Source organism: Adiantum capillus-veneris, chromosome 22 (assembly GCF_014529385.1).
Source record: "Adiantum capillus-veneris isolate H3 chromosome 22, ASM1452938v2, whole genome shotgun sequence".
NCBI lineage: Eukaryota > Viridiplantae > Streptophyta > Polypodiopsida > Polypodiales > Pteridaceae > Adiantum > Adiantum capillus-veneris.
Window position 1 is genome coordinate 134,891,160 of NC_140952.1, and position 23,882 is coordinate 134,915,041.

A 23,882-nucleotide genomic window follows, 5' to 3' on the forward strand; every position below is an offset into this window, starting at 1 on the left:
AATCACGTTACCCTGGAGCAGGTCCTAGTGGCGGACAGACACCTCTCAATGCAACCATTCGAGTCCTATATGATATCCCATCCCGCTGCTCCCCTCACAGATTATAGAAGCCCTCATCTCACCGTGTCTATCTTGGGGCGACAATTCTCAAGAGTGATAGTGGGGATGGTGGAAAAGCTGCCTCTGCAGGTACAAGATTTCACCTTTAGTTTGGATTTTTTTGTGGTTCGCCTTTTAGAGATTGAGGGAGGATTTCCTCTGCTTATCGGTAGACCATGGTTGCGGCACACCAAAGCACTGCATGATTGGGGAAATGGCTCAATTTGGATACATACTCCTGGCTCCCCAATGAAACCCATTAAACTTGAAGGAGGTGTGGATACAATGGTGCACCATAGTTCCTTGTTAATAGAATCCAATCCTGAACTAAGTCAGCCTACTCTCCCTGACGGGTTAGAGGAAGAATTGCTGGATTGGTTGGAAGCTACCAAGTCTATGCCTTGTTATGAGGTCTCTATTCACTCTTTGCCGAAGGATGCAGCAAGTGTGGAGGTCGCAAGTGTAAAAGGTTGAGTTTGATGAACTAGCCTTCAACAAGCTTCCGTGACGCAGGTTCCAAGCACAAAGTATGTTTTGGATATTCTTCAATTTTTGCTTATGCTTTCTGACAACCCCTATGTAGCCTTTCCTCACCCCTCTTCACCCCCTTCCCACCCCTCTGATTCTTGTTCCTACCCACCCCCTAACCTCCCTTACTCGCCCCTACCCTTTCCCCCTCACACCCCCTCTCGCCCCTACCCTCACCCCCCCTCGCCCCTACCCACCCCTTCCCTCCCCCTCGTCCCTACCCACCCCTTCCTCCCTCTCTCGCCCCTACCCTCACCCCCCCTCGCCCCTACCCTCTTTCACTCGCCCCTACCCACCCCCTCTCGCCCCTACCCTCACCCCCCTCGCCCCTATCCACCCCCTTCCTCTCTCCTCGCCCCTACCCACCCCCTCTTTCCCCCTCTCGCCGCTACCCTCTCTCACTCGCCCCTATCTAGCCCAACCCCCTCACCCCTACCCACCCCTCCCCTACGGACCCCTTCCCCTCTAGAGTGAAGTACATCTATACAGAGAATCCCAGAATGAATTTTTTGTGAGAATCAATCATGTGCACGAATTGCAAAAAGGAGAAACCGCAACCCACCACTTTGTTGATCTTGGCAATCTTCAGTTTCTACTTTCTGGTCAACTTACCTCATTGAGCCGGGGTCATTACTTCTTCAGCATATCTTACAAAGATCGGCATTGCTTCATTGGTACTTCCTCCTAGGAACTCAAAATCTTCTCCAAACATCACCTTCTTCAGTCAGAGTGCACTGCGTTTTTCTCGGTGTTTCACTGTTCTCTCTAGTCTCACTGTTCTATCTCACCGGAACGGTGGGTGGTCTTGTGGCGGCCAACTTGTAGTAGCAGGGCTACAGTGTCACTGGCATGGGACAAGCAGTTAGTTGCAGTTGGGCTTGAGTTCACACTAGGTGGACTCTTGCCTGGGCAGTGACACGTGGCAAGTGTTACGGATGGTGGTCTAGTGGACACCATGGCCAAAGATCACCACCACCTCAGTTAGGAGATAGGCTTAGCTGGATTGGGATATCTGCCAGCTGGTGGTGGCTCTTAGGAGATACATATGAGTGGTTGGTTCCAATCGTGGAGGTATCATCATCCACTTTGTATGGTTTAGCCGCTGGCCTTGTGTCCGGAGTCGAGAGTTCTGCATACCACTGGCACTCTCCCTGCACATTGGAGCCTCGACACTCCCATTGTACCTTGAGTCCTGAGCTTGGAGCTCTGTGTGCTACCAGCCAGAGTTGTATGGTTCTTTGAGCTTGTTGAGTTCCATTGAGTTGAGTCTGCAGTTGTGTTTTGAGTCATATCGTGTCTTGAGTCATATTTTGCTTCTGTGTTTGAGTCATGTTCCAGTGTGATGTTTCTTCTGTTGGAGTGAGGTTTCATGCATACTGCATTGAGGAGCACCCACTCTAGAGAGCACGACACCTTTTCCTCGCTACATCCGCTTTAGAACAGCTGGATTCCTATCTTGCTCCTCCTCATATTCTGATGTCTCTTCTTTGGATGATCCCTCTTCCTCTTCCTCAGAGTTATATAGCATGATTGTTGTTGGTCTGATTGGGATATACAGGTGCTGCAAAACATTTGGGATGCTGGAGGAGGCAGATGGTGCAGCGAGCACTGAGGGAGAGACCGTCAAGAGCGATGAGATACAACGGCTTTGCCAAGGTATTGACTAGAAGGATCCAGACACCTAGGTTGTGAGGGATACAACGAGGAAAACCTCAGCTATGCCGAGTTCTGATGGTAGCGGAGAAGTGCTGCGGGGAGGAGGCAGATGGTGCAGCGAGCACTGAGGGAGAGACCGTCAAAGAGCGATGAGATACAACGGCTTTGCCAAGGTAATGACTAGAAGGATCCAAACACCCAGGTTGTGAGGAATACGATGAGGAAAACCAGAGCTATGCCGAGTTCTGATGGTAGCTGGAGAAGTGCTGCAGGGAGAGGTTACGATGATTGGATGTATTTAACCAAGTTGAATAACCTTATTTTTGTTGGATTGAAAGTGCCTAGGCCTCAGCAAGCTGGGTCAATGTCAAAGTGGGCTGGTCTAAGTTGAAAGTGACTTTAGCTGGCAAGCTCTACAGGTTAATGAACTCCAAAGGAGTCTAAAGTAACTTGTTGAATTATTTAGGCTCGGAAACTTTTCTTTGACAGCGACAGCAATGTCAAGGCTGCCCTTGCCTGACTATATAGTAGGAGCCAGACATTCGAGATACTCACCCCCGGGCCCCCACCATCACAAGATGGACCTGATTAGGATTGTGCATGGTATAACCAACCCTAGAACATAGATATGTATTGAGCCTAATAGTCATTGATAGCTACATAACCCACAAACATCCCCCCTCCCCCCCCCCCCCCCCCCCCCCCCCCCCTTCCCTCGCCTACCTTCCCCATTATGACTGCCATCTATTAGACCCTGTTACATGACATCCAATTTTCATTGTTTGTAATGTCATTGTGGTACTCTCAAGATGCTCAGGACAAAGACACTCATACATAAGTTCACATACCTTTCTTTTTTGTAAATCTTGGTTGAAGTGGGAAACCTCAAACCAACAAAAATACATAAGCTCACACACACATGCATGCATGCGCACATGCAATTTCTACATTGAAACCACCACTGTGTTGGTTTAAAGAAAATATACATAAAGCTATGCTCATGCACACGTGGGTTGGTACACATACAAAAACCAGTTTGAGTTAGTTCAATAGGGAAGGCTACTGTTTTGTGTCAAGCTTTCAGTGCTGATTTCACCAGGAGCAACACTTTGAGGCCTTGCAAAAGGACTGGGAAAGAAGAGTCAAGGACTTAACCAACAGGGAAGCAGGTATGAACCTCAAAGAGCAAGCTCTGAGATCAAGAGTGAATGATCCAAACGTAAGTTTCTGCTTCTATAGCTACTACTTGTAAATATGGTGTGTGTGTGTGTGTGTGTGTGTGTGTTTTGAAGGAAGTGTACGCATGCCTTTGAGTGTGTGTGTATGTGTTGCAATATTAAACTTAATAGATATACACAAAAGAACATAATGTTCAAAAGACAACTGGCTTTAGATGACTGGACAAAGATTTGTACAAAAAGGACTCGCTTTTAGATTCATTTCTGTACAGTATAATAAGAATGAGGCATCATTTCAATGATCCGATACAGTAAACTAAAGAGTTGTGGAGGTCATCCCGGTTAAATCAGCGGGTTTCTTCAAAATCGGACAAAGCCAAAAAACTCTTCAATAAAGATAGAATTCTCACCTGCATCCATATAAACAAGACAAAAGATTTGTTAGCTTTGAATTCGTATTACAGGTGTCAACGAAACCTATCAGTTGTTATCCATGTCCTACTTAAAAATTTTTTAACTTAAATCTACTATTGTAGCAGGGCTACAATGTCACTCGCACAGGACAAGCAATTAGTTGCAGTTTGGCTTGAGTTCACACTGGACGGACTCTTGCCTAGGTAATGACACGTGGCAAGTGTTACAGATGGTGGTCTAGTGGACAACGTGGCAACTCACCACCACCTCATCTTGGAGATAGGCTTAGCTGGATTGGTATATCTGTTAGCCGTTGGTGGCTCTTTACGAGATACATATGTGTGGTTGGTTCCAGTCGTCGAACATTATTATCATGATCTACTTTGTGTGGTCAGTAGTCTGGAGTCTATTATCTTGAGTTCACGCAAAGCACGTCTTCACGATCCCTGCACAGCTGAGCCTCGACACCCCATTGTACCCATGAGTTCTGGGTTGGAGCCGAGTGTGCTGCCATGCCAGTCGGTATTGGTTTCCTTGTGTTAATCGATGTTCATACTATTCAAGTTTCACTACCGAGTCTTGCTATTGTTGTTCTGTTCTTCATTCTCTTTTGTGGAGTGAGATCTCATGCACATTGCACTGTGGAGCACCCACTATAGAGAGCACGACACATTATCTCCGCTACAGGTGCTCTTATTTTTGGCACGCCCGGTGAGACTTCATCTGAAGTCTCACTCCGTGGAAGATCAAGTCGAGGAGCTACTGGGTTTTAGCTCTCTGTATTGGTCTGTTGGTTCCGACTGGGTTGGGCTGCTTCAGCTCGGTCGAGTCTAGTTCACCTTGACCTACTTAATTCTAGACCCGTTGGTCTAGTCTCTCGTCTCAATCTAGTAGTCTCTCGGCCTAGTCTAGTCCTCTCTCTTCCAGGTCTAGCTAATTGGTCCAGTCACTCGCATTGGTCTAGTGGAGTCTGGACCAATGTTCAAAAAGTTACAAATATTCGTGTCCCAAGCTTGGGTAGGCTTCTGGTTACTGTATGACACATATAAGGCAATCAAAAGAGCGACAAAGCCCACTACTAAGTCCTCTGAAGTACTACCACAGGAAGCGTCAACCCTTTGGGCCAAGCAGAAGTCCACCAACCCCATTACCGCTACATTCCCCCTCAGCCAGTTCTACACCTCCCCAATCACCCCCATCAATCAAGTTCGCATCCCCTGTGTTACAACAAGCTCCAATGCAACAAGCTTCTGCACAGACAGCCATGGAGGAGCTCACAAGTGTTCTAGCCAAGGTGAATATTAAGTTCCCGACTTTCAATGGTCTCTCCATAGAGGATGCCGACGACCATGCCCGGATAATTGTTTCCCTCTATAGAGGTCGTGCCTCAATCGACAAGACGCCTACTTAGTACTCTTTCCATCCATCTTGGATGGCTTAGCAAACAAGTACTATAGTCAGTTTGCAGAAAACCACTTTACTAACTTAGGCCACACTAAGGCAACAATTCTGTGAAGCTTTTAGACCAGGGGACTTCCAAGAGAAGGTTCTAGATGAGTTGGCTAACCTGGTGCTCTAGCCCAAAGAGACTTTTGCAGAGCTCATGACTAGAACAAAGTCTCTCGTCGCCAAGCTTCCTCAGCAACCATGTGAATTCATGGCTAAGAAGTGGGTAGAGAAAGCTCTTCCCAAAACCTCCCATCAAAACCCCGAGAGAGTCTCCGACCTAACGCCACTCTGGAGGAGTTTGTCGCAGCTACTACTAGGATAGAAGGCACTGGGAAGCTGTTCACTGACTCCCCTCGGGTAGAAACCCGAGGGGAAGCTGTTCACTGACTCCCCTCGGATAGAAGGCACTGGGAAGCTGTTCACTGACTCCCCTCGGGTAGAAACCCCCTCCGTTTTTTTGTAAAGTCCTTTTGATCCTTCAACTTCTTTACACAGGGAACTCAAAGCCCTGAAGTTACAACGAGCTCTTCAAGAGGAGAGATCATTCTCTCTTCGACAGGAGAAGCCCCCTCATCAAGAGGCCATGGACCAGATCAAGCGCGAGCAACAGGACTCTAAGGCTATGGTTTGGTGTACCTCCTGCCGTTCACCAGGGCACCCTCCACATGAATGCCCCCTTTGGGCTTATTGCTGCTTCTGTAAAAAGTCTGGACATGAGGACAAGGACTACTACTACCTCAAGGAATTGCAACAAATACAGCAAAGTCTTGGTCCTACTCTTCAACAAGGGCCAACACCTGCATCCAACATGGTTGCCCCCCTATGGCCATCCAAACCACATGCCACCTTTGCTAGCAGTCCCTTCTATGCAAGGTATGCAGAGTACTTTTCCCTCTCAGAGCTTTTATCATGCCTATGCTTTCTCATTCCCTCAAAGTTTCTATGCATCCACCTCCAACTCCATGCACGAGGAGCAAGGACCGCCTCGCCCTTCGACTCGCCATTGAATCGGTCCATTTTGTGCTACAGATACAGGGAATATGGACATTACCAAAACAAATGCCCTCTCAGAAGGGTCCCCTCTGTGCCGTTGTGAGCGGGATGGAAACACACACAACGCCTCTATAATCACCCAATACATACTCTTGGGATGATACACACACACACACACACTATGGGGCACCACTCGGCTTACACAACCCACCTGGCCGAGACAGGGAACACACCAATGGAGTGAGAGAAGAGAGACTATCCATTTGCCCACTCAACAGAGAGAGAGAGAGAGAGAGAGAGAGAGAGAGAGAGAGAGAGAGAGAGAGAGACACCCAAAAAACTCAGCTCAAAAGAGGAAGATTTATGATGTTTAGATACAATTGAACTTGGGCCAACACCAATGGGGCAAATCGCTCACACAATATGGATGAAATATGTCAGATATAATTACAAATTTGAGCAGAAGCTTCACTCACAGGAGAAACTTACACAGCCAAACAACAGAAAAATAGTGAGGAATCTGGGAAAATGGACACCATCATTGTGTCCGGAACGGCCCAAAACCCCAGTCTACAATATCAAAGTGCTCAAATCCGACCTCGGATTGAGCAGTTTATGGCCAAAACATGCTCCAAAAAATGAGTTGCGGTTGTTCCTCCTCTTCTCTCCACACTTTGCTGGTTTTTTTCTCAGATTTTTTAGTGTCTACACTTCACTTTATCCCTTAGGCACCTTTGGCCTTTTGATTGACCTCAAACAGACCACGAACAGGCCAAAAAATGGCCACGTAGTGCATTTTTGTCACCCTTCTACATCCATCTGCACACCTGGTACTCAACTTTTTCCAATAATGCATCCCGCAATCACGTGAAGCGGCCCCCAAATACAGTTCTCATGATGACCTTCTGCATAATCATCACAAGAAAACATTCCCGTTGTGTTATCACTTACCCACGTGCAAGTCTTGACCCCATTTGACCTCTTGACGCCACTGGATGCCATCTGACGCACCTGCTTACCTCTTGGCGTCGGCCCGCTGATAGCTTCCTCGAGAAGTTTTACGCTCTATCAACTCCTCATTATTATAGAAAAAACATAGTGATACTGGTGACGATGAAAATGGATGTGCTATGTACACGCTGTCCTACCTGTACACATGTGGGCCCCAGGTAAGCGCCTGGCTCTGGAAAATGGGCAATCCTTTATTCGATGCACCATGCATGTGTATGTACATATGCGCAATCACTTCTTCCAAAAAACTCCTAACATAACTTGCCCATCCACTAGCCTGCTAGATCCTTCATGATCAACAGCAGCAAAAAGAGATATGAAACTCGCCGCGTCACAGGTCTCCTCATCCCTAACATACATTACTTGTTCTCCGACAGCTCATCTTGCTCCACCATCATTAATCTAGCATGATATAATTTAAGACGCAATCCATTTACCCTTGACTTATGTAGAATCCCATTCAAGTTAGCCAGCTGATATGTATCATTCGGAAAACACTCCACTATCTTGAAAGGGCCTTCTCACTTAATTTGAAACTTCTTTTGGAATGTCTTGTCCGGCTTACTGTTGTAGTGCAAAACCAAGTCATGTTTCTTGATACCCTTACTTTTGACCTTTTCATTTATCTTTGCTAAAGCCTTATCTTGCATCTGCCCATAATGTTCCAATGCACTCATCCTATCCAGCTAAACCTCTTGTAATTGTAAGAGCCTCTCTTTGAATGCATCACTGAATTGCCCAAGCAACTTTTCTAACATCTTGATTGCAGGCAACTCTACTTCCATAGGCAATAGTGCTTCCTTTCCATATACCAAATGAAATGGAGTAAACCTTGTACCTGTCTTCACCGAAGTACGGTAAGCGCATAATGCACTATGCAATTCCAAATCCCAATTCTTTCCTTGGTGCTCTGTCACTTTCGAAAGAATTTGTATCAACTCACTGTTAAATCTTTCATTTAAGCCATTACATATTGTGGATAATAAGGAGTGGTATGCTGGTACCTAATCTTCATCTTCGCGAATAAAAAGTCTAATAGTTTAGCTCTAAATCTTGGCTCCTTGTCCGAAAGTAGCTCTATTGGCACCCCAAACTTGCAACATGTTTCATCGTATACAATTTTTCCACATCGTTTGCAGTGATTTTCTTTACTACTATAAGTCAAAATATAGCTTTTGCCCCTGCTTGTGATAGGTAACGGGCCTATTGCATCAATCCCCCACTTTCGCTCTACCTGTCTATCCTGCATAGAAGTATCTCGCACAACTGACTCTCTGCTTTGCTCGGTCACTAGCAAAGCATGCATGTATGACTCTATCACCTCTCTGTGTGACTGCTCAAGTCGTGCCCCAACTGTGTGCACAACGAGCTCACTACTTTGCACTCCAGGCAAAGCATCCTGCAACCCACAAGCAAAAGAGACTCGCCTGCTCTCTCGCTGTTTGCATGGCTGTAACAAGATTGAGACTCGACCATCTTGCACCAGTACTACGTGCAATGGGTACCATGTGCCAACTCTAGCACCTCTCGCAATCACCAGCGAACCCAAATGCAACACAAAAGATCGCTCAAGCAGCGATACCTGACATCCACTATACCGTAACTCTCTGACTGAGATCAAATCCCGTCTCAAATTTGGCACATAACGCACATGACGCAGGGTAAATCTCATACCACTGGGCAAGGACAAACATACGTCTCCTGCACCCTCAATGTCATACACAACACCATCAGCCATATGCACACAACCAAGTCTCCCACTAGAAAACGTGCTAAACCACTCACGATGCGACGTGACATGGAAAGTAGCATTTGAATCTAGTAACCAATATGAAGACAATGTGCAATCCGATATGCAATCCGTAGACATAAGATCGTCTGAAGACAAGCTAGATGTAACTGTGACATCGCCGTCACAATCATACTCAGTAACCACCGTACTGATCTCACTAGCATCTGTCATGCCCAAATCTGCATCACGCATCTGTCGCCTCCGTTGTCTCAAACGCCTAAAACATCGACGCCTAATGTGCCCTCTATGTCCACAATGCCAACATGTCAAGTCTCTATGCCGTCGAGACTTGCGTGTGGGACCAATCTCTCCCATGGACGTAGAAGTGGGACTAGACTCCCCTGTAGACATGGATGTCGCGTACATAGCATGTAAACTCTTCCATAAAGCATGAGTTGTAGTCTCCCTCGAGACCTGCCAGTAAACAGACTCAACCAGATGCAAACAAATCGTAGACATGGCTAACTCATCAAGATCCTGCCAATCATCATCACTCATAGACTTGGGCTTCGCCGATAAACCACGCAAGCGTTTATCCTGCCCCAAATCCGCCAATGCAACAAGCATATGCTCCTTCCAAGCAACAAAATCTGCACCATCAAACTGTGTCAGACCATAACGCTGGAAGTCAAATGAAAAATCAACCATAATGCTCGCAAAAGAGCAACCAACAATGAGTAGCAAATGTCAACCAAATCAGCCCTAAACTGGCTCAAATCGCATCAACAAAAGTCTGCAAATATGGCTCAAAACCTGATGCAAAGTTGCACCAATAACCGTACAAAACCTTGCACAAAATCACAAGTCAATATGACTCAATCGCGCATAAATATCTGACAAAATTTTGGCGGAGTCTCCTTTGTAACTGGAGCAAAATCTCAACAGTAAACCTCAAAGAGACAATAATATATGCCACAATGGCCAATCCAGGAATAAACTCGACCGGAATCACGTCACAAAGTCATACATATGAGCATACCCGCTCTTGCCGGAGTACCACTCAACGGCACTTCAAATGACATACATGTGAGTGATGATTGTTGCCAAAATACCTTTCAATCGATGACCAAATGTCTGCCAGATAAGTATAGCAACATTTCGCAAAACCTTGCAAGATCTGTCGCTATGCGCAATGCGAAATACGGCACACAAGGGCATACACAAGTGACTCCAAACTCCAACCAAATGATGACTGAAAATCACCTGTCAAAGTGAGAGTAAACTCAACCACTAAACTGTCAAAGAGCAACCTACGGATACGTAGAAGCTATGGCTAGAACCTGGATAAAATCCAACAGAGTTTCTTCTATAAATTGAGCCAAATCTCAAATAATCTCAGCCATAAACAAATACACAAATCCATATATGGCATACATAAACCGCCAAGACCATGGCAACATAGCTCACTCTCGCATGAGTGGCTCTCTGGACAAATGCATATCCAAAAACCTGTGTACACCTATGAATTTGCTGGTTGCTGCAGAAAATACTCCGTGTGTGTGAGATATACCAAAAACAGTGTTTTTGGGACCCGAAAGTGCACAAATAAACCTGCTGCTGTACCTGCTGTAATTCAAAGCATAATTTCAGCAAATAGACATCACCATCGCGTCCGGAGCGTGCCAAAACCCTGACCTAGACTCTTGGATCATGTAGATCTGACTCTGTATGACGGAGCTACGCAAAAAACTGCGTTTTAGAGCCCGAAAATGGCAAAAACGAGCTGCACACAGTCTTGAACCTACTCCTGCTCCACTCAGCATGATGCAATGTCCTCTCAATGCAAGCTCCAACGCAAGAGCTCTGCCACAACAACATCCAAGCACTCGAATGTCAAGCTCTCCTCCGCCGAGCACTTCTCTAACGAGCTCCACTGAGCTCAAAAGCTCCTCTCACCAAGGAAGCCGCAACCGCCTCCTCGACCAAGCTTGACCACACCAAGCTCCTAAGCTCCAAAGACAATGCTCCTCAAGCTAAAATCGCTCTCCGTGAAACTCCGCGATCGAACTCCACCGTCGAGAGCGAGCGAGCTATCGTCTCGAAGCTCTCAAAGCCGTCGTGCTCTCCACGGTCACCATAGCTCTGATACCAATTGAAGGGGATCGGGGAGCACCACAGACGGAGAGTGAGAGAGAGAGAAGGAGACACACAACACGATGTGGGTGGGGAGACTCCAAAGAGTGAGCAGCCCCCTATACACTTATGCTATGTATAAGGTATACAAGTCAGTGGGTGCCCAGACTCTGGGCGGCCGGGCAAGGCACAGGCGCCTATACCCCAACATGCACTTCACTTTGTGTATAAAGGTTGCCAATTGCTTTGTACTCTTAGCTGATGGAAGAATAATAATAGACTTAGCCTTTTCTGGATCAGCCTCAATGCCATTTTCTGACACCATATGGTCCAATAACTTCACCCTTGGCTAAGAAGGATGGGTCACACATCCATCGCCAATACCTTCACTGAACCTCTCTCTGGTTCTTTCTCCATCGGGTTAATCATCCTCTTCCACTGTCGCTTTAGCTTAGGCACCATCTCTATAAGCTGCCCAAAAGTAACATCTGCTTTCCTGCTTGTCAGATCCTCCTGCAAGTCATAGCTTAATTGCCCATCCCTTAGTGGAAAATCTAAATATGAAACTTGCGACGAGCCCTTCTTTTTCTCTTGGCCTTGACATCCTTGCCTTCATGGCTCTTTCCCTTCTTCTTACTAGGACCTAGGGCATTTCTTCCTTCTTTATCCTGTGTGGTCCTCTTCCCAATAGGCATCACTAATGTATCCTCCAGCTTTGCTGCCTTCTTCAAGGTGACCACACTTATCACTTTTGTCTTTCCCTTTTCCTCTTAGGTTAATCCATTGGTTCCTTCTTCTCCCTTAATTTCAATGCCATAATCATTTGACCTAGTTAGCATCTGTCTTGGCAATGGATACATGTCTCCCTCCATCCTTGGTGGCTTATCACATTGCGGGTTGATATGGCCTAACCCTCCACAATTATAACACGTGGACGTTTGCCTCCAGACTCTACCATTGCTTTGTCCAACACCATTCTTGGGTCTTTCTTCACCTCCGGCTGATTTACAAACCTCCCCCGACCTCGATTATTTCCCACATTACCTAGCATGTTTAGGCTGAGATTCTTTATTAAATCTACCACTTGCTTCATGTCTTGCACTATTGTAGTGACCACTATTGGCATAACCTAAGGAGTAATAGAAACCGTTGGTTCATGATGAACACTTGGCATGCGCTCTTGCAAAGAATCCATAGGCTGAAATTCAAACCTCCTAGGCAAAGACTCTACTCCTAGCTGACTCATTCTTCTCAGATTCCACTCTTTGTTCCTCGCTACATCTAGTGCATCTTCATATGTCGTAGGCTTCTTAGCTCCACTCTCCAATGTATATTCTCCCAAAGACTAACCAAGAACTTGTCCTTCTTCATCATGTCAGGTGGAGGTGTCTGTGGTGCTAAGGTCTTGCACATTCGTTCCCATGCCATTGAAAACTTACGTATGTACGCATCTACTGGCTCACCTTCCCTTTGCACCAAACCGTGTACTTCTTGCCACACTTTGTCAGGATCCTCTGTTTTCACAAACTCCACTTCCAATCCATGCCTTAGATTGTCCCAACTTAATCTCACAGGTGAATCAGCCACACGCAACTCCTCTTCAAATGCTTTGGACCAAACTCGTGCATCACTCTGCAAACAAATCTGGAGAAGACATAACATCTGTGCCGCATCATGAATTTGATTGCTAATGCAGGCAACCTACATCTTTTCCAAAAAGTCTTCCACATCTTCATCACTTCTTTCATGAAATTCTGGATAAGAGAAAGCCATGGCTACCGAAGTTTTAATACTTTGAGAACCCCTTCCAACACAGGTGCAAGAACCCAAAACTTTTTACTGACTCAATCCCCAGAAACTTCAATGGAACTCATCTTTAGATAAGGACAAACACATGCACATCAAATGAGTTTTCATAGTTAATCATCGGGATTACAACAAGCAAAGGGGATTCCAGTATCTCTCTTAATCTTCTTGGTCCAAACATAAAGACTATGTGTTGCTCGGAAAAAATCTTCCTGGATACATGAATATTTATCTGGATTCTTTGTGTTAAATGAAAAGGAGTGAATTGAGGTCCATCGTGATTATCCATTAAAGGCTAACCATGCCCTCCCAAGAAAGCACACTTGACTAATTACCCTCTGATTTTGCCAGAATTTCAGCAACATAACAGCATAAATGGCTCAAAAGACCAAAAATCCAGCCGTCACAACTTGGAAAAATTTTGGCAGAGTTTCCCCAGAAGTAGAGCAGTAAGAACCCAAAATATAGATTGTATGTGTATGCATAACTTGCCGACAATGGAACCCGAGCATCAAGTAGGAATCACTAGTACATAGCCTATGACGAGGTCACGAAAAAGGTTCTCCAGTCACCTGTATCACTAAAAGGATCTCACATTTGAGAATCCCTCAGCTCAATAAAACCTCACCACGACCCTCTCACGAAGGTTTATGGAAATATCATATAGTCAAGTCTCAGAAATGACTATCTTTCAGCCCAAGTCTCAAAAATGGCTGGGACTGCCAAATAAAACCAAGTACGGTTCCACAAAGGCGTACAATGGCAATATCCACAAGTAACGTACAATACCAGACAATGTGCTCAAACAAGCGCCAAATGATGCATACCCACGGCAATTGCAAGTGACTTCCACTTGCCAGTATATCACTCTACTCCAGCTACCTATACCTGTGTGAATCACCTGTACCTGTACCTGTAACATGTAACCTATAATCTATAACCTGTAATCTCGAATCTCGAAGCTGAAGGTACTCAAAGAAGATCCTCCGTGGGGGCGCCAAAAGAATGTGAGTGGGATGGAAACACACACGTCTCTATAATCACCCGATACACACTCTTGGGATGATACACACACACTATGGGACACCACTCGGCTTACACAACCCATCTGGCCGAGACAGGAAACACACCGATGGAGTGAGAGGAGAGAGACTATCCATTTGCCCACTCAACAGAGAAAGAGACACATACACATCCAAAAAACTCAATCCAAAAGAGGAAGATTTATGATGTTTAGATACAATTGAGCTTGGGTCAACACCAATGGGGCAAATCGCTCACACAATATGGATGAAATATGCCAGATACAATTACAAATTTGAGCAGAGGCTTCGCTTCACAGGAGAAACTTACACAGCCAAACAACAGAAAAACAGTGAGGAATTTGGGAAAATGGACAGCATCATTGTGTCCGGAACGGCCCAAAACCCCAGTCTACAATATCAAAGTGCTCAAATCCGATCTCGAATAAGCAGTTTATGATCAAAACAAGCTCCAAAAACAACAAAAAATGAGTTGCGGCTGTTTCTCCTCTTCTCTCTACACTTTGTTGGTTTTCTTCTTAGGTTTTTCAATGTCCACACTTCACTTTATTCCTTAGGCACCTTTGGCCTTGTGATTGACCTCAAATGGACCTCGAACAGGTCAAAAAATGGCCATGTAGTGCATTTTTGTCACCCTTCTACATCCATCCGCACACTTGGCACTCAACTTTTCCCAATAATGCATCCCGCAATCACGTGAAGTGGCCCCCAAATACACTTCTCATGATGAGCTTTCTACATAATCATCACAAGAAAACATTCCCGTTGTGTCCTCACTTACCCACGTGAAAGTCTTGACCCCATTTGACCTCCTGACGCCGCTGGATGTCATCTGACGCACCTGCTTACCTCATGGCATCGGCCCGCTGATAGCTTCCTCAAGAAGTTTTACGCCCTACTAACTCCTCATTATTATAGAAAAAACACACTGATACTGGTGACGATGAAAATCGATGTGCTATGTACACGCTGTCCTACCTGTACACGTGGGCCTCGAGCCAAGAAAATGGGTAATCCTTTATTGGATGCACCATGCATGTGTATGTACATATGCGCAATCACTTCTTCCAAAAAACTCCTAGCATTGTCATTTCCTTGAAGCAAAGGATCACTACATTAAGGATTGCCCTAAACTTCATGCATCCACAGCTTCGAGCCCAAGTCAAAGCCAAAATGAGTTTACCTTTCCTAAGCTCAACCTTATAGCAGTTAGCACCATTTCTCAGCCGCCCCCTCCTGCCCATGTGGTTACTCCTCAAAATAAGCTGCAATTGGTTGAGGAGCCAGCAGGCATCCTCACTCTGGCCCAAAGAGCCGCTCTCGGTCTTAGCATTCCAGCAAGTTCAACTCCCCCACACATTCTCATACCATTGGATACCCCGCTTCCAGCTGTTGACAAGCCATCCCCCAATGCCAAGCAAGGATCCAAATCTTTGCTCTCCGATATTGATGAAGCTTTCTTGGAAGCAATTGTTGATCTACAACAGATCAAGGTACTAGAGAAACCACTGGTAGAAAAAGAAAAGCTTACAGCAGAGACAATCTTGAAGAACACTTTCCAACAAGTGTCGCTCGATGACATGCTACAGCTAGATGCGAGTTTTCGAAGTAACCATTGCAGTTATTCGGTCACTTACCCCGGAGAAGGTTCTAGTGGCGGGCACCTCCCAGTGCAACCATCAGAGTTCCATATGATATCCTATCCCGTTGCTCCCCTTACGGATTATAGAAGCCCTCGTCTCACCGTGTCCGTCTTGGGGCGACAATTCTCAATAGTGATAGTGAATGGTGGATCTGGCATCCACCTGATGCTTGAGTTCACTATGTTAGCTTTAGGTCTACAACCTACCCGCCCTGCTCCCTTCACAGTTACATTCGCTGACCAGAGGACAGTCTACCCAGTGGGCATAGTGGAAAAGGTGCCTCTGTAGGTACAAGACTTCACCTTTAGCTTGGATTTTGTTGTGGTTCGTCTTCCCGAGGTTGAGGGCGGATTTCCTTTGCTCATCGGTAGACCATGGCTGCGCCACACTAAAGTGCTTCATGATTGGGAAAACGATGCCATGTGGATACATACTCCTGGCTCCCCAATGCAACCTATTTCAAGGTTGTAAGGTACGTAGTATTCGGTACGTGTTCGATACGTACGGTACGTTGTACCGTATGGATTGGGCCATAAGGTACGTAAAATTCGTAGTATATTTTTTAAAAGCTAAAAATACAAAGAATTTCAAATTTATATACAACCTATCTAGTTTAAAAACACTGCACAATACTTAAACATAGCCACAACTTTCAAAAACACTTAAAATCACCCCACAAGGGATGTAACCGCTAGAATCGAGTCCAGACCACATGTCATAGTGTAGGTCAAAAGTACATAACTGAATGCTGAATCCTGATACAAAAATAACATAGTCACTCAATAAAGAGTCTGGGTGGCTCAAGCAACAAAATAAAAAGCATAAATGAGTCATGACAAATGTCCAAGTCCCAAGACCCAAAACACTGGGCAATCACTAGTAAGTACTACTCAAAAGCATCATCAGAGGCTGATGAAGACTCAGAGAGCATGTCTCCATCTGTCAAGACATTGCCCTCATCATCATAATCGGGCTCTCTCTCCTTTGGCACAGATGCTAGGGGTGCATCACCCTCATCTGGATCATCAGCCTCTGAACTCTGGGTGTGGATGAGTCGAACAGCCTCATTGGCTCGTTTACGAGCAGGCCAAACGGGTAACTTTCCTCTACGAATGCTCTCTCTGTGTGCAACCTCTGGATCTGCAGCAGCAATGCGAAGAGGAATACTGTAAGCTCGAGAGCAAGATCTAGTGACCCGGCGATCCACGCTCTCTAGCTCCTTGTGCAACTCTCGAAGAATCTCCTCCTGCTCATCTCTAATCCGTGCATCGACCTCCTCTGCAGTAGGATCTGCCACCATCTTCAACTCTGTGGGATCCACCTACAATGACAAGACAAAACATAGTCCATGATTCAACACTGTCTTTTGATCATTGACTTGTTTTCATAAATATGCATGTAAATCTCACCTACTTGGGTGTCCCCAAGGCATGAAAGCTGCGCACAAGCCGCATGTTAGCACGGCAATAAACCAGTCTCTCTAACTGCTTGGTGCTAAGACGATTGCGGATCTTCGTGTGAATAAGAGAGTATGCACTCCAGTTACGCTCGCATGCCCCAACTGAGCAATCCTACAGCAATTCAAATAGCGAACACTCATGGGTCACAAGTGTCACGTGTGACAATATAGATTCATCATTCAGTAATTATAAATTATAATTCAGACTCCAGTATTCATGTGAGAAAGGATGCGCAATGCAAGGTGGCACAATTGGGAAGGCCCTGGCGTCTATAGTTCTGCCACCATGTTAAAGGAAGCTTGGTCGCTTCCTTTCTCAATGCTACGAACCGCACAAAGGTGGGTCCTAAACTATTCATGTAGCTACTCATCTCTGAATCCAAAATCAATTGCTCATCCTCATCATATATATTGTTCAGATATTCAGAGCGTAGTTTGAGCAATGAAGCCTCCTCAAACAATTCTTGGCTCTTGTAGAGAGGATGGAGAACTGCAGCCATCCCATGGATGGGACGACGCATAAACTGCCATCGAGTCTCTACAATAGCCAAAATATCATCACGACTGCAAACAAAATAGTCACAGTAAGTATGTGTTTTGAAAAATTATAAATAGACATGTCACATGAGGACATTAGAGCACTTTGTAGTTTGTGCTTACCGATCATGTGTCAATGAGGTACATCCAAAAATGTGTGTCTTCATCTGCATAAACAGATGATACACCAACCCAAGTGTAGAGCCCTCCATGTCTGAGACCCGTAGTGGTACATACAATGGCTGTAGAGCCACTGCCAAGGAATGCACCTATGTCCAGAAGGTCTCATCAAGAACCTTTCTTTGAATGTACTTGGTCGCCTCTGACTGAGCGTGGTACATCAATCTCCACTTTGGATCCATAACTGTTTGCAACAATGGATCTCTCAATCTGAACAGCCTCTGAAGCACCAGATACATGTATGCAAATCTTGTCTTCGAGGAACGCACCATGTCTACTGTGCTGTGGCTCCTAAAGATTGCCAAGGCCTAGTGTTTTTTGCGGAAAAAAGTGGTAAGCTTGGACGCATCAGACATTGTAGGCTGCACCCAAGGAAGTTTGCCTATGTCCTCCATGAGAAGGTCTAGGCAATGTGCAACGCATGGTGTCCACACAATGTGCTTGAACTCAGCCTCCACCATATCCCCATGGCCTTGCAATTGGAGGCATTATCAGTGACCACCTACGATGAGTCATGACAAGATATTAAATGTAGTGTGGACATTATTACGTTGGACAATGTATGCAAAATTCAAATGTGCATGCCACATGGTCAAGAATCAATATGTACCTGCACGACGTTCTTCTCCCTAACCTCCTTGATGGCCTGGCGAATATGTTTGAAGATGAACGCCACAGAAATGCGTTCTTCAGCTTTCCCTGCATCCACGGCTTGTAAGAAGTATGTGCCCAAGCAGGAGGAAACAAGGATATTGATAATGTGGCGCCTTCGCGTGTCACCCCACCCATCAGAAAGAATAGTGCATCCAAATTGTTGCCATCCAACCTTCACTGGAGTCAATTCCCGGTCTATGATCTCTTTTTGGGCGTCAAGCATGGTAGTGCACATCTTTTGGTAGTCAAGACCATTCCAGAATCTGTAGCACCAACCTGTGAAATAGCTCTCACCATCCTTTTCCATTGATCAGTCTTCAACACATTGAATGCCATGTTGCACTCTATGAGAGTCTGCGCAATCTCCATCTCGCAACTTTCTATCGCTCTTTTACCCATGAATCATTGTGTACACGTGATGGCAATGTGGTTTGCCTTGGGCCACATACACCCTCAACCCCACCTGCACTTGTTGCTGAAGCACTAGCACCCTCATCCTCAGCCTATGAAACACGAGCTCTCTTTCGACTAGTGCCTGCAAATGAGGGCGTTGCAAACGCAGAGCCGCCAATATCTCTAAGTAATGCATCCTGCTAGCATCCTCTGCTGCTGCTGCACGTGCTCCCCCTGACTGTGACGATGCAATAGATCCTGGAGGAAAATGCTCCAAAATCAAGGCATCCTTCAATGCTGGCGGGATAGCCTCGCAACCCCCACAATGTCCAGTGGTGCCAATACCAGTGAGGTGCTTCAAAACCCTGGTAATTGTACTCGTCATCTGCTCTCCGCAGTACTTGCACACCCAAGTGCAAGTCCCTGAACCTGCTTGGCCTCCTGTGTTGACAACTCTCAGGACATTGGTGTGCTCGGCCCAAAGAGGATTAGGTCGACGAGGCATGATAACTCTGCAACACAATTAACGCACACTTCAAAGTTGAATACAAAACTTACAATATTTCGCGAGGTCAGGACTCTAGATTGCCTCCTTGAGGCTTGCAGACTCCAAACACAAAGGGAGGGAGGGAAGGAGAAAGAACCTTATCGGTGGCGGCAAGTCCTTCCTTGGTCTCTGTGCAGACACTGTGCAGAGACTGGTCACTGTGTTCTGGTTCTTTGTTGTGGTAATAAGAGGTATAGCATAGGTGGACTTATAAAAAGCCTCGCCCAACCAGTCCAACCAGGCGGATAAGGCACCGACAGCCTTTTTTTTTTTTAAGCTCTGTACGTACGGATTTCGTACGGACGTACCGTACGGTATGGAATCATGCCAGACGTACGTACGGAAACAACCCTGACCTATTTGCCTAGAAGGAGGTATGGATCTTGTAGTGCATAGGAGAGGCAGTTAGTTGCGGTTGGGCTTGAGTTCACACTGAACAAACTCTCGCCTGGGCAATGACACGCGGCAAGTGTTATAGATGGTGGTCTAGTGGATACCGTGGCAGATCACCACCACCTCAGCTTGGAGATAGGCTTAGCTGGATTGGGATATCTGCTAGCCATTGGTGGCTCTTTAGGAGATACATATGTGTGGTTGGTTCTAGTCGTCGGACATTATTATCATGATCTACTTTGTGTGGTCAGTAGTATAGAGTCTATTATCTTGAGTTCACACACAGCACGTCTTCACGATCCTTGCACAGCTGAGCCTCGACACCCCCATTGTACCCATGAGTTCTGGGCTGGAGCTGAGTGTGCCGCCATGCCAGTCAGTATTGGTTTATTTGTGTTAGTCGATGTTCATACTGTTCAGGTTTCACTACTGAGTCTCGGTATTGTTGTTCTGTTGTTCATTGTCTTCTGTTTTTTCATTTTGTGGAGTGAGATCTCATGCATACTGCACTGAGGAGCACCCACTATAGAGAGCACGACACATTATCTCCACTACAACTATCCTTTAAATAAATTATAAGTATCAAATAGTGTAAAGTGGTATAAGACCAATATCCCTGTAGAAGAGAGTGGTCAAAACCTAAAGACAAAGTTTTCAAATGGTTTTATTATGATCAAAAGGCCATCACCTCTTCTGATCCACGTGTCAACTGAAATTTATTTAGATTCTTTTTTCTTGTTATCACTTTTTAGTTTCATTTTTTTTAATTTATCTGAAGTGTGAAGCCAAACCACATGCCAAGCTCAAATATTGAAGGTAAATAGTGAATCAGTCATGATTGAAAGGCCGGATCATGTAACTAATTTACATTAAGGGTAATTAAACAAGGTGTCCGGAAAATTCATTTTAAACTAATGTTTTAGGAAAAAGCATCCACCCTTAGCCAAACACTTGGATTGGCTACCACTTAAAGGACAACTAGTCTTGCTTGGTGGGCCTTGCTATATAACATCTATAGAATATAACAGGACATATGCAAATTGACTTTTAGCAGCTAGCACTAAAGGGAGCAAGAGCAAGATTAATTTGGGAAGGGCGGCATTGCGTGAAAGGGGTATACACTTGAAAAATGCTATAATATTTATGGGAGGAGACAAAGTTAAGTGCATCAATCAGAGATTATAGGGGTGGAGATTATATCCAAGCGAGGTTGTACTACTATGTCTACAGATGAATGTTTTTTCTAGTATACATGCTACATGTAAATTCTTGCAAACGAAAAGTATGTCAAAAAGAAATTTTTCATTGAATGGTTGGTAGCGCAACACGTCAGCTCTCATTTTCGAAGGTGGACTTTGAGTGTGTTTTGCCTTTCTTTTTTTATAGTTGTTTGTGTTTTTCCTTTCTTCTTTTGTAGTTATTCCCAGCACAATGAATGAGGACAATGATACATGTAAATTCACCTTCTGTGTTTTGTGTTATGGCATCGACAATGCATGTTGCACCGTTTGCCGCACCGATTGTCAGGTCGATAATTTCAGTGATCATGCAATGCACATAAATTGCGATTGAATCCAGCTCATTGAACTTAGGGCCTAGGAGCCACTATTGAAGGACATTTGTGTTACTTGCGTTCATCTTCATTTCAAGTTTTGTAATGTTAGTTTGATTGTACAATTTATTCAAGGTAAGGATACTGTTGGTTTGTGGTTGGTATCTTGAACTGGTAATGGACTGTAGAGACAATGCTAAGCCTTGTTGTTGCCGCTCCGATGAGAAAGCGCCCAGTATTAATACAGAAGTGAGGGCAGCAGAATTGTCTATTTCATTTATCTGTTGATCTCGTTTATCGCTATATATGTGAGGTATGTCATTGCACAGCAGAGACATATTTATAGATTGTGAGCGAAGATGTCATATTGCATGCTCCAATCTTTATACAATGCAGTGATTTCAAAGCATGACCTAGCATATGGACAATAAGCTAGTTTCAAGTTGGATGCAGTTTGCTCTTTAGCTTATTGACGCTTGGTCTGTAATCTTCTAGGTCTTGAGAACTTCATACTAACACCTAATACGGAAGAAACGAAGAGATACATAGTATGGCATCAATTATTCAGCCTAGTATGTTATAAATTATTTAGAGCTAAAGTAAAGATGCACAAGGTGAATTCACTACTGTGATACACCACATGCATTCACTACTTGTGTATTCACTAATGTAATACATCACATAGATTTGGCAAGCAATCGTATGCAAAAGGTTACGTTCGTGTGTAACTCACGTGCAGATGTTCGACATTGAGTGTCTAGTTCTGAAAATGAGATCCAAATAAACCGAAGCAAAGGAAGTACTACGGAAAATTCTAAAGCAAGCAAGTAGAATAAGCATGAATGAATTGCAACAGTAAATAAGGTGCTTTAATGACCTGCAATGTTGTACTCTTGCTTTTTGATTGTCCAATCTACAGGTCGATATGTGAGTTAAGCTACAAAAAAACAATGTGAATAGTTAAACATATCGTCTTGCAATGAAACGTCATAGTGAAAGCGCACAGTATATTGTGCACGTCATACAGAGGTGCCATACAAAAGTATGGTGGAGAGTTGGCACTGTGGTCTCTCCAAAAAAATATAAGAAACAGAAGCCGTGCCCTGCCCCGTAGCGTTTATGTGTTGCGTCAAGAAAACGCATGCGCATGGAAAATTGGATGCAAATAACGGACCTCGCAGTGTTGTCGAGCTGGAGTCGCGCTTGTGCAATTGGAACATGCAGTTGTGAATATATGTCCTCCCTGCCATACACAAAACATGTAAATGTAACTTTATGCTCTATGTTCTATGATCAATATTACCCTCTCTCTCTCTCTCTCTCTCTCTCTCTCTCTCTCTCTCTCTCTCAGAGTTGTAAGCTTCTTCGGTCAGCAATTATGTCTTCTTGGCTCCTTGCTGACTAACTTGCGTTATGTATCGATACCAAATTGATGTCTGCATTTGCAACCATCTGAACTTGACCCGATAGCTGTTGCATACATGGACCTTTGCTCATAGGATCCGCCACCGAATCGTGGTTATTGGCAAGAAGGGAGCTCCAAAGCAGTAACTGCTATGCGTTCAAATCCACACCACTAGCATTCTCTGCTTCGTATGCATTTGCTAAAGAGCAATGCTGCAGTAAACTGTTGTTGCTAATCTTAATTGAGGCCTCATTGGCCGCCATCTGCACGCGGTTTAGAAAGAGAATCTCTTTATAGGCCGCATTAATATTGGCCATATTGTCTGTAAAATTTTTGCTATCCCACCCAGAGCCAGCAGTGAACTACTACTGGAGGCTAATAGGTGCTGACATATTGGTACGCATGTCTCATTGGTATGCATGTCTCCAGAAATGGATAGACAACGGTTGTGAGACTTAGGTCTCCGCCAAGCCTACTTGGTCGATGAAGATGCTGTTGGTAGCTTCAATGTCGCAGGTGGGCTTACCAAGTAAAGAGAGTAGCACGTAGTGTTTTTGGACCGAGTGCGGCATCTGTAGAAGAAAGAGAGTAGCAGTAGTGTTTTTGGCCGAGAGCGGCATGTCCTGCAGACCAGAACGACGCAAGCACAATAAAAAGCAGCGCTTTCTTGTGAGGTTCCTGGCCATGCGATTAGAGTTGTGGGCAACGGTTTCGATCATGCCAAGTGGCCACTTGTGGGCTCAAACATCCAAAAAACCACCTTTGGCTCACGAAGTAAAAAGTGACACACCAGATAAGTAAGATAGTTAGCCGGTATCATCTAACACCTAAGTCCTAAAACTTAGTAAGATATGAGGATGGGAGTGTCATGAATAGTATCTCAAAGCCATACCGCTAAATCGTACCAAGAGAAATCATCAGCAGACCATATTCCGGCCAATGCATAAGTAAAGCCAGAGTAAGAACCAGAAATTCCAGCTTGCCCTGAAATCTGAATTCATCCAACACATAGCTCGTTGCTGCTGCTCACGCATGCCCTCGCCATAGCCTTCAGCCCCCCCCCCCCCCCCCCCCCCG

At 45.1% G+C, this 23,882-nt stretch overlaps 1 pseudogene across 1 annotated transcript in view; it reads left to right on the forward strand.

The window, feature by feature from the left end:
• The window catches only part of LOC147430267 (uncharacterized), a 239,045-nt pseudogene that overhangs the window by 211,711 nt on the left and 3,452 nt on the right, over positions 1–23,882 (forward strand). The window contains exon 11 of the transcript XR_015185774.1: positions 3,383–3,502. The product of XR_015185774.1 is annotated as an uncharacterized LOC147430267 (transcript). The remainder of the gene's footprint in view (positions 1–3,382; positions 3,503–23,882) is intronic.